We start from the raw sequence: 17,642 nt of genomic DNA, 5'->3' as shown, positions 1-17,642 counted from the left end.
GTGCCTTGAATTCTAAATAAATCACTTACAGTGTCACCAACAAAGCACCCCCACACCATCACCTCCTCTATGCTTCACGGTGGGAACCACACATGCAGAGATTATCCGTTCACCTACTCTGCGTCTCACTGAGACACGGCTGTTGGAACCCAAAATCTCAAATTTAGACTCATCAGACCAAAGGACAGATTTTTACTGGTCTAATGTCCATTGTACTTGATCCTTGGCCCAAGCAGGTCTCTTCTTATTATTGGTGTCCTTTAGTAGTGGTTTCTTTGCAGCAATTTGACCATGAAGGCCTGCTTCACAAAGTCTCCTCTGAACAGTTGATGTTGAGATGTGTCTGTCTGTTACTTGAACTCTGTAAAGCGTTTATTTAGGCTGCAATTTCTCAGGCTGGTAACTAATGAACTTATCCTCCGCAGCAAGGTAACTCTGGGTCTTCCTTTCCTGTGGCGGTCCTCATGAGAGCGAATTTCATCAAAGCGCTTAATGGTTTTTCGCGACTGCACTTGAAGAAACTTTCAAAGTTCTTGAAATGTTCTGTATTGGCTGACCTTCATGTCTTAAAGTAATGATGGACTATTTTTATCTCTTTGCTTATTTGAGCTGATCTTGCCATAATATGGACTTGGTCTTTTACCAAATAGGGCTATCTTCTGTATACCACTCCTTCCTTGTCACAACACAACTAATTGGCTCAAATGCATTAAGAAGGAAAGGAATTCCACAAATGATCTTTTAACAAGTCACACCTGTTAATTGAAATGCATTCCAGGTGACTACCTCATGAAGCTGGTTGAGAGAATGCCAAGAGTGTGCAAAGCTGTCATAAAGGCAAAGGGTGGCTACTTTGAAGAACCTCAAAAATAAAATACATTTTGATTTATTTAACACTTTTTTGGTTACTACATGGTTCCATATGTGTTATTCCCTAGTTTTGATATCCTCACTATTATTCTACAATGTCGAAAATGGTAAAAATAAAGAAACCCCTTGAAAGAATAGGTGTGTCCAAACTTTTGACTGGTACAGTATATATAGGATCTGAAGGGGCATGTGCCACCTATCGGCATGATGCCTCTGAGTTTGATTATATTTATATCTTCTTTACAGATAGCATGTTCCACTCAAAATAAATGTACACAATTTTTCACTAAAGGATTATTATAGAAATATTTACAAAATCATATATTGTCAAATTAAACTGTTCTTGTATGTAAAGTTATGCTTTTATACCATCTGTCACACGTGGTAACTTAGTGGCATAAAGAGACATTTGTTTGAATCAGAGGAATGCCCATAGATAGTATAGGCCTAATAACTCCCTGACCTATCCGCTTTCAATCTGACATTGGATATACAAAGAGTGGTGGTCAGAGTGGGAAAAGCTCATTTTGTTTTGTCTGGCCTATTTAATTGAGATCATGCATCCAAAATGACATCTGACAAAGCCTACTATAAGAACAAAAATGGACAGTCATATTTTCTCAGATTTAATACAATGGTTCACCACCAGAGAACAGCAAAGCATGCACATCTTGTTATACATTGTCCAATGTCATATGATGTGTGCACAATGGGTGAAATGGATTTTAATGTTAGTAGATGAAAATAGAAGTGTTACTGAACCCAGTTCTTAAAGTTCAGTTTAAATGTTTAATGACAAAATACAATTCTTGTAGGTTGCAGATAAAAATAGGACATACAGTACACATACAAATACACAAAATTCCTCAATTTGTCATTCCTTACAAATTCAATAAATACAAATATCCTTTTAAGTTCCAAGTTTAAATACTTTTTACCTAACCAGTTTAACCCAGTTGGTACCAATTATGTGTTTAAATACCCAGATGACTGACAGGGGGCAATGTTTTATAACCCCCAAGCAGCCATTTAGGTACCCCTCCATTGTACTTTTAAAAAAAACTTTTGGGAAGGTATAAAAAATGCATTTACTAACATCTACATTCGTTTTTGCCAAGTATATTTTACTACAAACACCTTAATGTATACTTTTAAATGATATTAGGCTCCCGAGTGGCGCAGCGGTCTAAGGCACTGCATCTCAGTGGTAGAGGCGTCACTACAGACCCTGGTTTCGATCCTGGGCTGACTCACAGCTGGCCGCGAATGGGAGACCTATGAGGCGGTACACAATTGTCCCAGAATCATCAGGTGTAGGGGAGGGTTTGGCCGGCCAGGATGTCCTTGTCCCATCTTGCTCTAGCGACTCCTGTGGCGGGCGGGGCGCATGCACGCTGACTTCAGTCCCCAGTTGTACAACACATTGGTGCTTCTGGGTTGAGCGAGCAGTGTGGCTTTTGACCTTCGCCTCAATTTCTTTATTTTATCATCATCTTTATTTAACTAGGTAAGTCAGTTAAGAACAAATTCTTATTTACAATGGCGGCCTACCCCGGTAAAACCCGGACGACGCTGGGCCAATTGTACGTCACCCTATGGGACTCTTAATCACAGCTAGATGTGATATGTGATACAGCCTAGATTCAAACTAGGGTCTGTAGTGACACCTCTTGCACTGAGATGCAGTGCTTTAGACAGCTGCACCACTCGGGAGCCCGAGCACGTACGGGAGTTGCAGCGATGGGACAAGACTGTAACTACCAATTGGATATCAGAAAAAGGGGTAAAAAGCACAATAATAATAATAAAAAAATATACAGCACCAGTCAAAAGTTTAGACACACCTACTCATTTAAGGGTTTTTCTTTATTTTTACTATTTTCTACATTGTAGCTCAGGTGCATCCTGTTTCCATTGATCATCATTGAGATGTTTCTACAACTTGAGTGGAGTCCACTTGTGGTAAATTCAATTGATTGGACATGATTTGGAAAGGCACACACCTTTCTATATAAAGGTCCCACAGTTGACAGTGCATGGCAGACCAAAAACCAGGCCATGAGGTCAAAGGAATTGTCCGTAGAGCTCCGAGACAGGATTGTGTCAAGGCACAGATCTGAGGAAGGGTACCAAGTAATGTCTGCAGCATTGAAGGCCCACGAGAACACTGTGGCTTCCATCATTCTTAAATGACGGACAGACAAAAGACACTCCTTAGTAAAAGGCACATGACAGCCCGCTTGGATTTTGCCAAAAGACACCTAAAGGCTCTCAGACCATGAGAAACAAGATTCTCTGGTCCGATGAAACCACGATTAAACTCTTTGGCCTGAATGCCAAGTGTCATGTCTGGAGGAAACCTGGCATCATCCCTACGGTGAAGCATGGTGCTGGCAGCATCATGCTGTGGGGATGTTTTTCAGCGGTGGGGACTGGGAGACTAGTCAGGATCGAGGGAAAGATGAACGGAGAGATCCTTGATGAAAACCTGCTCCAAAGCACTCAGGACCTCAGACTGGGGCGAAGGTACACCTTTCAACAGGACAACGACCCTAAGCACACAGCCAAGACAACACAGGAGTGGCTTTGGGACAAGTCTCTGAATGTCCTTGTGGACCAGCCAGAGCCCGGGCTTGAACCCAATTGAACATCTATGGAGACCTGAAAATAGCTGTGCAGCGATGAACTCATCCAACCTGACAGAGCTTGAGAGGATCTGCAGAGAAGAATGGGAGAAACTCCCTAAATACAAGTGTGCTAAGCTTGTAGCGTCATACCCAAGAAGACGTCAGGCTGTATTGGCTGCCAAAGGTGCTTTAACAAAGTTATGAGTAAAGGGTTTGAATACTTTTGTGATGTGAAATCATTTTTTTTTTATATGTAAATTTGCCAATTCTTTTTTGCTTTGTCATTATGGGCTATTGTGTATAAATTGATGAGGGGAAAAAATATTTCATCCATTTTAGAATAAGGCAAAATAAGGAAAGAGTTAAGGGGTCTGAGTATTTTCCGAATAGGCTGTATTTTACTGTAAAGTACATTGAGACTTTGAAATGCACTTTGTTGAATAAAGTTTGATTTGACTTGAGTTTGATTCCTACCTCAGCAGAGTGTTTATAAGCTCCTAGTTTCCCAGCCACAGTGCCACCTGTAGACAATTGACAAGGTCCTGGTTGACCATGAGCTCAGCAGATGGGACTGTGCCTGGACTGGGCACCGGCGCAGAGGAAGGCTCCTGCCCTGGAGCAGAACTGGACACCGTGCCTGGACTGGGCATCGGCGCAGAGGAAGGCTCCTGCCCTGGAGCGGGACTGGACACCGTGCCTGGACTGGGCACCGCCGCAGAGGAAGACTCTGGCCTTGGAGCTGGCACCGGAAGTACCTGGCTGGAGAGACGCACTGGAGGCCTGGTGCGTGGAGCCGGCACAGGTGGCACCGGACTAGTGACACGCACTTCAGGGAGAGTGCGGGGAGCTGGCACTGGATGTACCGGACTGGGGAGGCGCACTGGAGGCCTGGTGCGTGGAGCTGGCACAGGTGGCACCGGACTAGTGACACGCACTTCAGGGAGAGTGCGGAGAGCTGGCACAGGACTCACCAGACTGCTGACAGGCTCTTCAGGTTGGAACCAAGGGCTCTCTATGGTCAGGACGTGACATATACATATCTCCAAGCAACAGTAAGTGTGGAGATAGTGGGACAGAAATTATGAGTAGTTCAGATAGGAATGTTTCATTAGTTAGGCCAGGGTGTGACTAGGGTGGGCATTCCAGTTTCTTTATTTCTATGTTTTCTACTTCTATGTTTTGGCCGGGTATGTTTCTCAATCAGGGACAGCTGTCTATCGTTGTATCTGATTGGGAATCATACTTAGGCAGCCTGTTTTGCCACCTTAGTTGTGGGTAGTTGTCTGTGTTAGTGGCCTGTATAGCCCTAGTCAACTTCATGGTCAGCTCCTTATTCTTTGTTTTGTTGGTGACATTTATAAATAAAAAGAAATGTACTGTACGCTCACCATGCTGCACCTTGGTCTGATCATTTCCACCCTGGTGACGATTGTGACAGTAGGGAAAGACAGTTCAGTTATTTTGATTTTGGACTACACCGATGGAGCGGGGGTGACACAGGTAGCCATAACCAGCGGGAGTAGCTTGCTTAAGAGAGAATAAATCACCAGGCTGTTGCCAACTTTCAGTTAGGAGAAGTAAGTCTAGCTTGTTGTCAGATATTAGATAATGGAGCAAGGGGGCTTTGTTGCTCATTGACCAAGTGTTGAGGAGAGCAAAGTTAGTATTGTGAGACAGAGGTGAGTTTATCGATAGTGGTAGGCTGAAGGCAGTCATGGTTTACAGTACGAGATGATCTATTGGGAGCAGGGTGGAGTGAGACCAAAGGGAGTTAATGTTGCTACCAGTAGTATAGTTGAAAGACCAGTTGCAACGTGAGCCACGATGCAGGTAGCGGAGTCTACGTAGGATGTATGATGAGCGGGCAAGGATAAGTACATCAGAGGAGAGCCAATAGTTATATTTCAGGTGGCGAAGATCAAGGGGGGAATAGTATTTGGTCTTGAAAAAACAGGGAGGGGGAAACCATAGTAACCAGAGCATCGTACAAACAGGAGGCACTGAGAGGAGCCAGTGAGCGGGTCTGTGATTTAGATCCAAGAAAACATCAGATAAATCCACACAGAAACCACCACAGTAGGCAAAGCAGCAAGCAACTAACCTACTTTATCCAGCTAGCACTTAGAACCCACAGTCAAAACACATCTGAAACACAACCTTTGCCAGCAGAGCAAAAGCAAAGATAGAACAGAAACGTCCTCAATGAGATTGACGGCTGGAGCTCACACGATGGCAAAAGAGTGGAGGCTGGGTTACAATAACGAAAGCCAGGGAGAGAAGCGCTTCAGGGGAGAGGCTGTAGAGCTAGCCGGTGAACAAGCAGGGAGGAGGCGGGAGGTACACCAGGCCACGGGAAAGCCAAGGAGGGTAATCCGACAGGTATTCCAGAGGGAGGTATTTGGCGAGGGAAATTCAAAATAGATAAATTTCCAAAGCAAAAATCCATTGGTGGGTCAGAGAACCATGATTACAGCAATCAGATGAAAACTGCATGCTGGTATGTGGTCACAGCAGCGCAGTCCAGACTCAGAGGTAGGCTAACTAGAAAGCTAGCTTACACTAATATCCAAGGTTGTAAGAGTCACAAAACTCCAGTAGGCCTAAAAGTGGACAAAAACGACAGGCCGGAAAATAGACAAAACAAATGCTTAACGAAAAACAGACAAGTAAACACTGCTACTATACAGGTACCAGGGAGAAGCGGCAGCCAAGTACGATGGTAGCAGATACTCTCGCCCAGAAATGACCTCACAGTGACACATTAGAAAGTAGCAGGTATTATACCATTTGGAAGGTCTTACTTGGGGAATGAGCCATTGTGCTTGTTGCATTTCAGAAAGCTCTATTCAGTCATGTACTATGTGTCCTTGTCTTCATCCTAGTTCTTTTGATTGGTCATCCTGCCTCTGTCTCGTGTTAACCTGTCACTCTAGGTAGGGTTAACAAACCAGAGGGGTATACTACAGAGCAGCTTCAATTAGTTAGCCAGCTAACTTGGATAAAGGTTCAGAATTATTATATATATAAATTTTTAAAGATATTTGTTTTTGATTTAGTCATTTCATGCATATCTAAGTTTAGATTCTTAATGAACCAGAAAGTCAATAGTTATTTCTGGGTGCTCATCAAACTTAGCTGGCTAACTCATTGATTCTGGTTTGTAGTATACCCCTGTGGAAAGTACTAACTTGAGCTGGTGGAGATTATGTTTAACAGTCTTCCTTCTCTGTTCATCTACTTGTATTTGATCTGGGCCACCGATTTAGGTAACACTTTACAATAAGGTTCTATTTGTACAGGGTTTATGAAGGATTTGTAATTACAATTACAACGGTTATTTAATCAATTGTTAATGCATTATAAACCATTAATAAATGGGTTAAAACAAATTTCTCAAATTACTGTGATAGCCAGTCAGTGCTTGCCACATAGTGAGCCACTATTTACCTCCAGCTAATAACCATTTATAAATGCATAATGTGCGCATAATATTGAACCCTTATGTATCATCATGGAACCTTACTTTCAATGGTTATTTTCTCACTTTTGGGTGTGGTGCATTGTTGCACTGTCCCAGGAACAGAAATGGTTGGTTTTCAGAACAATGGTCAAGTGCCATGATGTGTCTTGCCCCATGTTTGAAACCCTGATGATGCATTGGTACACTTATTTATTACAGAAATTAACGCTCAAGGTTTCAATACATATTATTGGTGTGATTCGTAGGTTTCTGAAAAATGCATCCGACTGTGAGATCTGTCCATCTGTGAAATGTGCTTGAAATAAAGACGACCTGGAACGTGCCCAGAATGTTGAATTGACACTTACATCATGTGACAGTGCCTCGTAAATAATCAGTACGACGTGGCTATAAGAAGTGTTCAAAATCCAGACAAGAGATTGCGTGAAAAAAACGTTGTTCAAAGGATACAGGGTAGAGAGGGTGAATTCGCTATGCAATTTGTTTCACCTTTGAATACAGAAATTCTGCTGGATTTAGCACGCTGCTCAGCTAGCACCTCTGTCCTACCTATAGTAGCTGGCTAGGAAACGTTAGCTAGCTAGCATTAGGTAAATTTGAAAACGTATTTTTCAATATAGACGTTTTAACACGATATGATCCTTGGCATGATATAGCTAAATAGATCACATTTGTTAGCTAGTTAGCTAACATCGACATGATATTCCATGCAATTTGTTTAGAATGTTTTTTTTTTTGGATTAGCATGGTAGCTAGCTAGCTATCTAACCTTTGAACTCATGTTCAGTCTCTAGCTAGGTAGCTGGTAAATTTGCTATCATCCTTTGTCAGCCCACTACAATTAGTGGTTCCAATTTTAAGACGAATTTACTAGTTTATTATAAAAATTGTGATAACTAGCTAACCCCTTTCAGCTGTGGTAGCTAGCTATTAGTGTTAGCAAGTTATTAGCTAGCAGTGGATAACATAAATAGCTAAACCTAAATGGTAGAATTTATGAGAGTAGAGTAATGTAGCTATTGTCTATGCTAAATTGTCATAAATTCCTCTTCCCTCCCACACATTCCCATAAGGTCTGACTCAAGAATGGGAAAATTCTTAAGAAAGAATCGGATGAAGACACAACAGAAGGGGCCATGGGGCGCTGTGTTGTATTTTAAATAGTTAAATCTGTTATCAATTTCTATTCTGACTTGTAATGTTAAAAAAGGTAGAGAAAATGAACTGTTTCTCTGAATTAGCTAGGCTCACGTTGATAAACTACACAGATTTGAGTCACTGCAATTAAAATTGTTTTCCCAATGTATCCTTCAATTCAATTGTTTTCACTATGTATTGCATGTTTGAGGAGATTATATGCTGTTAAACATGTTTGTAACTTAATATTAATAAATGGCCAGAAGGTTTCCACTTTTAAGCTATATTTTTTAAAGTTATAAATATTGGTAGGCTTAACTCGTAAATAAATGGTCAATAGGTTTTGACTTTCTTTAAAGGTTAAAGATCTGTCATTGAAAGCAAATCTAAGAAGTGGTAGATATGTTCTATGTGTGCATTTTTTTTAATGGAACCTTTATTTAACTAGGCAAGTCAGTTAACAACACATTCTTATTTTCAATGACGGCTTAGGAACAGTGGGTTAACTGCCTTGTTCAATGGCAGAAAGACAGATTTTTACCTTGTCAGCTCGGGGATTCGACCTGCAACCTTCAGTTGCAGGCCCAACGCTCTAACCACTAGGCTACCTGCCACCCATACTTCTATGCTTCCCATTCTTAAGTTTTGTTTTGTACACCAGCTTCAAACAGTTGAAAATACAATATTTTTGGTTATGGGAAGCATATTTCACAGTGGTTTAGATGGTACAATGATTCTCTAAACAATGACTGCTTGTTTTGCCACATTAACTGAAATTAGGCAAACTATTAGAATTTTTGCAACCAGGAAATGGCAGTGATTTCTGTATATTGCACCTTTGAAGGTATCATTTTAGCAGTTATAAATATTGATAACTCAGTTATGTTTATAGGTCTGTCACTTTAAAATAAGATATACTTTTAGCAGTTATACATGTAGGGAAATAATTTCGACATGATTTGAGAGTTCTCTCAGAGCTTAGACATTTGGTACTCATCACTGCTGGGTACTCATCACCACATACATGAGTGAAGATTCAACACTTTGTTAAACATGTTTAGTCAATGAATGGTGGGTATGAAGATCAAAACATTCAATGTTGTGAGAGGATTTCTCCACTGTTTCACCAACCGAAGGTATTAGGGTTACCATTTCACACCAGTGTTCACCATACTTAGACTATCACAGAGAATTGGTATGTGTTGATATAATCTGGTAAGCGGTAATGATGATGATTGAATAATGTCCTGAATGTAATTTTGGCCTGGGCATCAGGGCAAAGGTTGGTCAAGACACATGAAAACCAACCTCTTCAGTTCCTGGGACAGAAAAATTTAGAGAAAAAACGGTGGGAAAATAACTATTGTTCCACTGTACAACTAGAAAATGAGGATGCATAAGGGTTGATATGATAAACATTTGTAAGTGCATTTATAAATGGTTAATAAGTGGAGGTAAATATTGGCTGACTATTTGGCAAACATTCACATGTGACGGCACTCTTGACCAATGCGATATAACCATTAATGTAATTATAACCCTTTTACAAATGGAACCTTATTGTAAAAGTGTTACCCAGATGGGTAAACTACCAGGAACCATACACATTTTGACATTGCATTTTAGTCATTTAGCAGATGCTCTTATTGAGATCGACTTAGTGCATTCATCTTAAAGTTGCCAAGAGAGACAACTGCAAAGGTCACAGTCATTCTGACATACACGTGATCCACCATCAGCTTCAAATACCAAACGGGCCTCAGAAGACATTCAATGGACAGCAGTAAAACTGGAGAGCAGTGCAGTTATGTTGCAGTATGTTATGTGAGTGTGTATGGACTCATCACATACACAAAAAACTGGAGAATGCAGTGAAAATATAAAGCTGTACAGTATATTCACATGCTCAGTGGTTGTGTTCTGCATGCAATAGCTGCTCCAGTTCTCATTGGTGTTAGGCAGTTACCAGGGACTTAGAATATTACAGTAGATAGATGCATCATAAGGACTAAACAAGGCATGGGTTTGGTATATTATGTGTGGCTTTGTGTTGGGTATTGGACATTGAAAACTACATCAGCTGTGAAGCCTGGATAACATTTTCAGGATAAAAAAAGCTGAAATTCAACAGTTATCAAGCCTCTTACTGTAAGTTTAGCATGCAATGGCCATTCAAAGTTCAATAGTTAAAGGTATAATGGATGACAGCATTGCAGATTAACTCATGGAAATATTCTATCTTCAAGACCTACTGGAGGATTGTTTCTTATCAAAACTTATCAAAACAAAATTTTGTTTCATGTTTACCTTCACTCAACAGGCTGTGTTTCTCACTATCTTGAGTGGGTCACACACACTCAGCTCCCAAATCACATCTATTTATATCTCCCCAGCTATTTATATGTGATATTTAAAATATATTAAAAAACGTCCTCTCACTGTCAACTGCGTTTATTTTCAGCAAACTTAACATGTGTAAATATTTGTATGAACATAACAAGAATCAACAACTGAGACATAAACTAAACAGGTTCCACAGACATGTGACTAAATACCATAATTTGTCCCTGAACAAAGGGGGGAGTGGGGGGTCAAAATCAAAAGTAAGTCCGTATCTGGTGTGGCCACCAGCTGCATTAAGTACTGCTATGCATCTCCTCCTCATGGACTGCACCAGATTTGCCAGTTCTTGCTGTGTGATGTTACCCCACTCTTCCACTAAGGAAGTTCCCGGGGACATTTCTGGGGGAATGGCCCTAGTTCTCACCCTCCATCCAACAGGGCCCAGATGTGCAGGCTCTTTGCTGGCCATGGTAGAACACTGACATTCCTGTCTTGCAGGAAATCACACACAGAACGAGCAGTATGGCTGGTGGCATTGTCTTGCTGGAGGGTCATGTCAGGATGAGCCTGCAGGAAGGGTACCATATGAGGGAGGACGATGTCTTCCCTGTAATGCACAGCGTTGAGTTTGCATGCAATGACAACAAGCTCAGTCCGGTGATGCTGTGAAACATCGCCCCAGACCATGACGGACCATACAACTCCAAATCGATCCCGCTCCAGAGTGCAGCCCTCGGTGTAACGCTCAATCCTTCGACGATAAGCGCAAATCCGACCATCACCCCTGGTGAGACAAAACCGTGACTTGTCAGAGAAGAGCACTTTTTACCAGTCCTGTCTGGTCCAGCGACGGTGGATTTGTGCCCATAGGCGATGTTGTTGCCGGTGATGTCTGGTGAGGACCTGCCTTACAACAGACCTACAAGCCCTCTCTCAGCCTATTGTGGATAGTCTGAGCACTGATGGAGGGATTGTACATTCCTGGTGTAACTCAGGCAGTTGTTGTTGCCATCCTGTACCTGTCCCGAAGGTGTGATGTTCGGATGTACCGATGCTGTGCAGGTGTTGTTACACGTGGTCTGCCACTGCGAGGACAATCAGCTGTCCGTCCTGTCTCCCTGTAGCTCTGTCTTAGGCGTCTCACAGTACGGACATTGCAATTCATTACCCTGGCCACATCTGCATTCCTCAATCCTCCTTGCAGCATGCCTAAGGCACGTTAACGCAGATGATCAGGGACACTGGGCATCTTTCTTTTGGTGTTTTTCAGAGTCAGTAGAAAGTCCTCTTTAGTGTCCTAAGTTTTCATAACTGTGACCTTAATTGGCTACTGTCTGTAAGCTGTTAGTGTCTTTATGAACACTGAAAACAAAACAATAAACAACCAACAAACAGTCCTGTAAGTTGCAACACAACACTAAACAGAAAATAACCACCCACAAAACACAATGGAAAACAGGCTACCTAAATATGGTTCTCAATCAGGGACAACGATTGACAGCTGCCTCTGATTGAGAACCATACCAGGCCAAACACAGAAATAGAAAATCATAGACAAACTAACATAGACAACCCACCCAACTCACGCCCTGACCATACTAAAACAAAAGACAAAACAAAGGAACTAAGGTCAGAACGTGACAGTTATACTCACAGACAATATTTTGACAGTTTTGGAAACTTTAGTGTTTTCTATCCTAATCTGACAATTATATGCATATTCTAGATTCTGGGCCTGAGAAATAGGCAGTTTCATTTGGGTATGTTTTTCATCTAAACATCAAAATACTGCCCCCTACACTCAACAGGTTAACAGGCTTTTCCCGCCGAAACCCTAACACGTTCAAAAAGTGAATACTTGACCAATATTTCTAACATAAGAATGTGGGGAATGGTCAGAGATGGATCTGTAGAAAATTAATGTCTTCTATGTTTTTATTTTGTGATGTCATTAAAACGGTTAGCAATGAAATACTGTAATTTGGAAAGTATATCCCTTTATCTGTCAAGTTTCCATCCTTAATGTTGTATTTTAAATATGATCAATATGACGTTATTTTTGTTAAGCTAGGAATGGGATTTTAGGAGCCATAAGATAATCTCTCCTATAAACTCTGCATAGTAATAGCCTTGCCCCAAGTGAGGTCAGACTGAGGGATCCACCATTTCAAGAGAATGCATAAAAGGAAATTGGTAACAGAAATTAACATTAGACCAGAAAACATGGTTCGAAATGGTTGGAACTTTGAACCTCAACACGAGGTGAAGAAAATAAGCTATTCTCCCAGACCAGAGAGGCATGTAGAGCTGCAGCTCACGTTCAGAGAGCTTTGAACTTTGAATATCAACACAAGGAAGAGGCGAGAAGCTCACCTCTCAGACAATCACTGGTATGGCTGATTAGCTGTTCAAAATCAAATATCTAGAAAAGCGCATTTAAGTGGGAACATCCTACTACTCTAATAAAATCACTGTATCCTACTATGCTCATCACCAATGGGATCCGTCGACACGGTTGACTAGCCTTTCCAAGGAGCATCTTGCATAGTGAACAATAGTAGAAGACGGGAAAGGGGAGACCCCCTCTCGGACAATTAGAGCCATACAAGCTTGCCACTGAAAGGCCAACAACCTTCCTAAGGAGGGCTGGTTCCGACAGAGAAATGGCGAATGAAGGCATAACGTAACGTAAATACATTCATGATTTCCCAAACGGGCATTGGTTCGTGTGCAAAGTATATGATTACTCTGAGAATAGTTTAAAAAATGAATCAACGATAACTGTATTTTCCTCTCTCTTGCCCCCTTCATTTTGTTGTGTAACAAGCCGCCATTTGTTGTGTTAGTCCGCTAGGGACCTTCTCTCATGTATTAAGTGTGTATGTGTCACGAGCATTGTTGTAAGAATTGGACCAAAATGCAGTGTGGTTTGGGTTCATCATCTTTATTACGTGGACCGGCAAAAAACAATAAAGAACAAAACAAACGTGAAGCTATGCAGTGCTCAAGACAACTATACACAAACAAGATCCCACAACAAACAGGTGGGAAAAGCTGCCTAAATATGATCCCCAATCAGAGACAACAATAGACAGCTGCCTCTGATTGGGAACCATGCCAACCTAGAAAAAAAGAAACTAGAATGCCCACCCTAGTCACACCCCGACCTAACCAAAATAGAGAATAAAGGATGTCTAAGGTCAGGGCGTGACAGTACCCCCAAAAAAAGGTGCAAGGTGCGGGCACCGGCCGCAAAACCTGACTCTATAGGGGAGGGTCCGGGTGGGCATCTGGCCTCGGTGGTGGCTCCTGTGCGGGATGTCGACCCCGCTCCGCTCGCGGATCCGCCCGCTTCGGTGGCAACTCTGGTGCGGGGATCGTCGCCAGAAGCTCCGGCCCATGGATCGTCGCCGGAGAAACCGGACCGTGGATCATCGCCGGGGACTCCGGACGATGTATCGTCGCCGGAGGAACCCGGGCCGTTGATCGTTGCCGGAGGTTCCGGCCCGGAGATCGTCGCTGGAGGAACCGGAACGTGGATCGTCGCCTGAGGATCCGGACTGTGGATCGTCGCCGGAGGAACTGGACCGTGAATCGTCGCCAGAGGATCCCTTGCAAGAGACTAGGAACCCTTGCAAGAGGCTCAGGAACGGGAACCTTCGCAAGGAGTCTCTGGACTAGGAACCCTCACTGGAGGCTCTGGACTGGGAACCCTCGCAGGAGGCTCCGGACCATGGATCATCACTGGAGGGTCCGGGCCATGAATCATCACTGGAGGCTCCGGGCCATGGGTCATCGCTGGAGGATCTGGACTGGGAACCGTCGCTGGAGGCCTGGTGAGTGGAGCTGGCACAGGGTGTACCAGGCTGGGGAGACGCACTGGAGGCCGGGTGCGTGGAACCGGCACAGGATGTACTGGGCTGGGGAGATGCACAGGAGGCCTGGAGAGTGGAGCTGGCACAGGACGTACCGGGCTGTGGAGATGCACTGGAGGTCTGGAGTTTAGAGCTGCCACAAAGTATCCTGGACAGATGACAATCTTCGCACGGCAAGTGTGGGGAGCTGGCACCCGACGCACTGGGCTGTGGAGGTGCACTGGAGACACGGTGCGTAGAACCGGCACAGGACGTACTGGGCCGTGGAGGCGCACTGGAGGTCTGGCGCGTAAAGCTGGCACAAAATGTCCTGGACAGATGACAACCTTTGCACGGCAAGTGCGGGGAGCTGGCACAGGATGTACCGGGCTATGGAGGCGCACTGGAGACACGGTGCGTAGAACCAGCACAGGACGTACTGGGCCGTGGAGGCGCACTGGAGGTCTGGAGCGTAAAGCTGGCACAACGTGTCCTGGACAGATGACAACCTTCGCACGGCAAGAGTGGGGAGTTGGCACAGAACGTACCGGGCTGTGGAGGCGCACTGGAGACACGGTGCGAAGAACCGCCACACATTGTACCGGAACGATGACACTCTCCTCAAAGCGAGTGGGGAGAGCTGGCACAGGTGGCATTGGGCGGCTAACACGCTCCTCAGGGCGACTGTCTTGCCTCTCCAGCCAAACCAACAGCTCTTCCGCTTCACTCTCTTCACATTTCGCCAACCACTCCTCGAAGGTCTCTATCTCACCCCTCCGTTCACTCTCTCTCAATCTATCCAAAACTTCCACCATGGTCTCTGACTCACCCCTCAGGGTCGCAGACCACCCCGTGTGCCACCCCAAAACTTTTTTGAGGCTGCTTCTTGGGCCTAAGTCGTGGCCGCGAACCCCTGTGTCGTCGCTGTCCCTCCTTCGCTGCTTCCGCCTGCTCGATTCGGTCTTACGTAGCAAAATTTGAAATTGTGTTTTCGACATTTGATAAAAGTAGAGACTCAGAGCCACAAAATGGTATATCATACACTATAGTTGAGGAACAACGGGAAAGTAATTCTGCTTTGTAAGTTGATAAACTTGTAACCTCACTTTTGAATGTACTAAACAACCAAAGATTTCAAGACTAAAGGCTGGTTTATACAATGAGTGTGTTCATAAATTAAATCTGGAGTGCCAGAGTGTGCTCTGGGTGTTGTCATATTGCCCGTTAGTAAATTCAGAGCATTTCGCTCTCGGAGCACACAGGACGCTGTCACGTTCTGACCTTAGTTCTTTTATTATGTCTTTGTTTTAGTATGGTCAGGGCGTGAGTTGGGTGGGTGGTCTATGTTCGTTTTTCTATGATTTGGGATTGCTGTGTTCGGCCTGGTATGGTTCTCAATCAGAGGCAGCTGTCAATCGTTGTCCCTGATTGAGAATCATACTTAGGTAGCCTGGTTTCACTTTTGAGTTGTGGGTGTTTGTTTCCTGTTGTAATGTTTGTTTCACATTTCAGGACTGTTTCGGTTTTCATTTGTATCATTCATTTTGTTATTTTGTATTTTTTAGTGTTCAGGTTAATTAACTAAAATGGACACTTACGACGCTGCACATTGGTCCGATCTCTCCTACTCCTGATCAGAGAAGGAAGAAGAAACCCGTTACAGACGCTCTGGACGAAAAGTAGGGTTGATCCGAGTGTTCTGACTTAACAACAGCAGTCAAAAACTCAAGCTAACTGACTTACGTTGGCTAGCTTTCAAGCTACTCCCAGACACAAATGAGAGAACAGCTCACTCTGACCATTTCATTCATCCTAGCAGAGCTGGTTAGGCTGTTTTTATATTATCCAGAGCGTTGGTGACTGCAACTGTCTTGTTACACTTCAGAGCAGTTTTTGACATTATTGATCATAGTCTGCTGCTGGAAAAACTTGGCTTTACACCCCCTGCTATGATGTGGATCAAGTGTTACTTGTCTAACAGAACACAAAGGGTGTTAGTTAATGGAAGCCTCTCAAATATAAACCAGGTAGAATCAGGAATTCCCCAAGGTACTGTTTAGGCTCCTTGCTTTTTAATTTTTTTTAATAACGACATACCACTGACTTGAGTAAAGCCAGAGTGTCTATGTATGCGGATGACTCAACACAATGCACGTCAGCTACTACAGCGACTGCACTCAATAAAGAGCTGCAGTTAGTTCCAAAGTGGGTGGCAAGGAAAAGGGTAGCTCTAAATATTTCTAAAACTAAAAGCATTGTATTTGGAACAAAACACTCACTAAACCCTAAACCTCAACTAAATATTGTAATGAATAATGTGGAAATTGAGCAAGCTGAGATGAATAAACTGCTTGGAGTAACCCTAGATTGTAAACTGTCATGGTCAAAACATATTGATGCAGTAGTAGCTCAGATGGGGAGAAGTCTGTCTATAATAAAGCAATGCTCTGCCTTCTTAACAACACTATCAACAAGGCAGGTCCTACAGGCCCTAGTTTTGTCGCACCTTGACTACTTTTCAGTCGTGTGGTCAGGTGCCACAAAAAAGGCCAGCTCATTATAGACAGAAGCGTGCTACATGGCAGACCAATCAGAACTCTCAGAAAGTCCAGCCCACTTATTATCTCAGCCAATCATGGCTAATGGGAAGGTTGCTGACTTTTTCCATGGCTAAACCAAGTAAGGTCGTAATTCAAGTTTGTTATTAAGGCACATGAAAGTTCACATGCTCCAGAAGGCATTTCTGCCCAAAAACACATTTTGATTTAAAAAAAGTTTCAGTTCAAATGGTGCTCCTGTGAAGTAGTGTTGTGCGACATATGCCTAGTTTCCTGAAACGAGTCACATGTAATCATAATTTTCATTATTACAAGTAGTGAAAGTAAAGTAAATAAAGTATTCCACCTGAAAGGTTAGACGTGTCATTCTGAAATGTGAACGTAATTATTCATCTGAATACATTGGAACAACATTTTCCACAGATCTTTCCACTCGATTTGGACACTTTGTCTGACTTTGAACAACTAAGAGAAGTGGCTGTATAATCAATCATATTATTAATTTGTAAAGTTGAATTGACCCATTATGTCTCTATCGGTTCGTAAAAACTCCTGCAGCAGCACACCACAAACAATCGCTCGGTCAGTGGCCATGCTGACAGTGTTCCCCAACCTACCAACCCCTCCCAATTTTTCAACTGGTTGTTCAGTACAGTACCGTTTACGTTCAACTGAACGTTCCAGAACATAAAAATGTACTGAACGCAGCACAGGACAGGACTGAAGGATTGCAACAAAGAGTATTTATATACTGTCGTTGTCCACAAAGCGG

At 43.1% G+C, this 17,642-nt stretch overlaps 1 long non-coding RNA gene across 1 annotated transcript; it reads left to right on the top strand.

Annotated features, from left to right (window-relative positions):
* The first annotated feature begins 7,084 nt into the window (after positions 1–7,084).
* LOC112221395 lies at positions 7,085–8,384 on the top strand. The gene is made up of 2 exons (XR_002949018.2): positions 7,085–7,568; positions 8,052–8,384. It is a non-coding gene; the product is annotated as an uncharacterized LOC112221395 (long non-coding RNA).
* Positions 8,385–17,642: the final 9,258 nt, after the last annotated feature.

Source organism: Oncorhynchus tshawytscha, linkage group LG16 (assembly GCF_018296145.1).
Source record: "Oncorhynchus tshawytscha isolate Ot180627B linkage group LG16, Otsh_v2.0, whole genome shotgun sequence".
NCBI classification, from domain to species: Eukaryota; Metazoa; Chordata; class Actinopteri; order Salmoniformes; family Salmonidae; genus Oncorhynchus; species Oncorhynchus tshawytscha.
The sequence above is the reverse complement of the archived record's forward strand: the minus strand, read 5'-3'. Positions and strand labels throughout refer to the sequence as shown.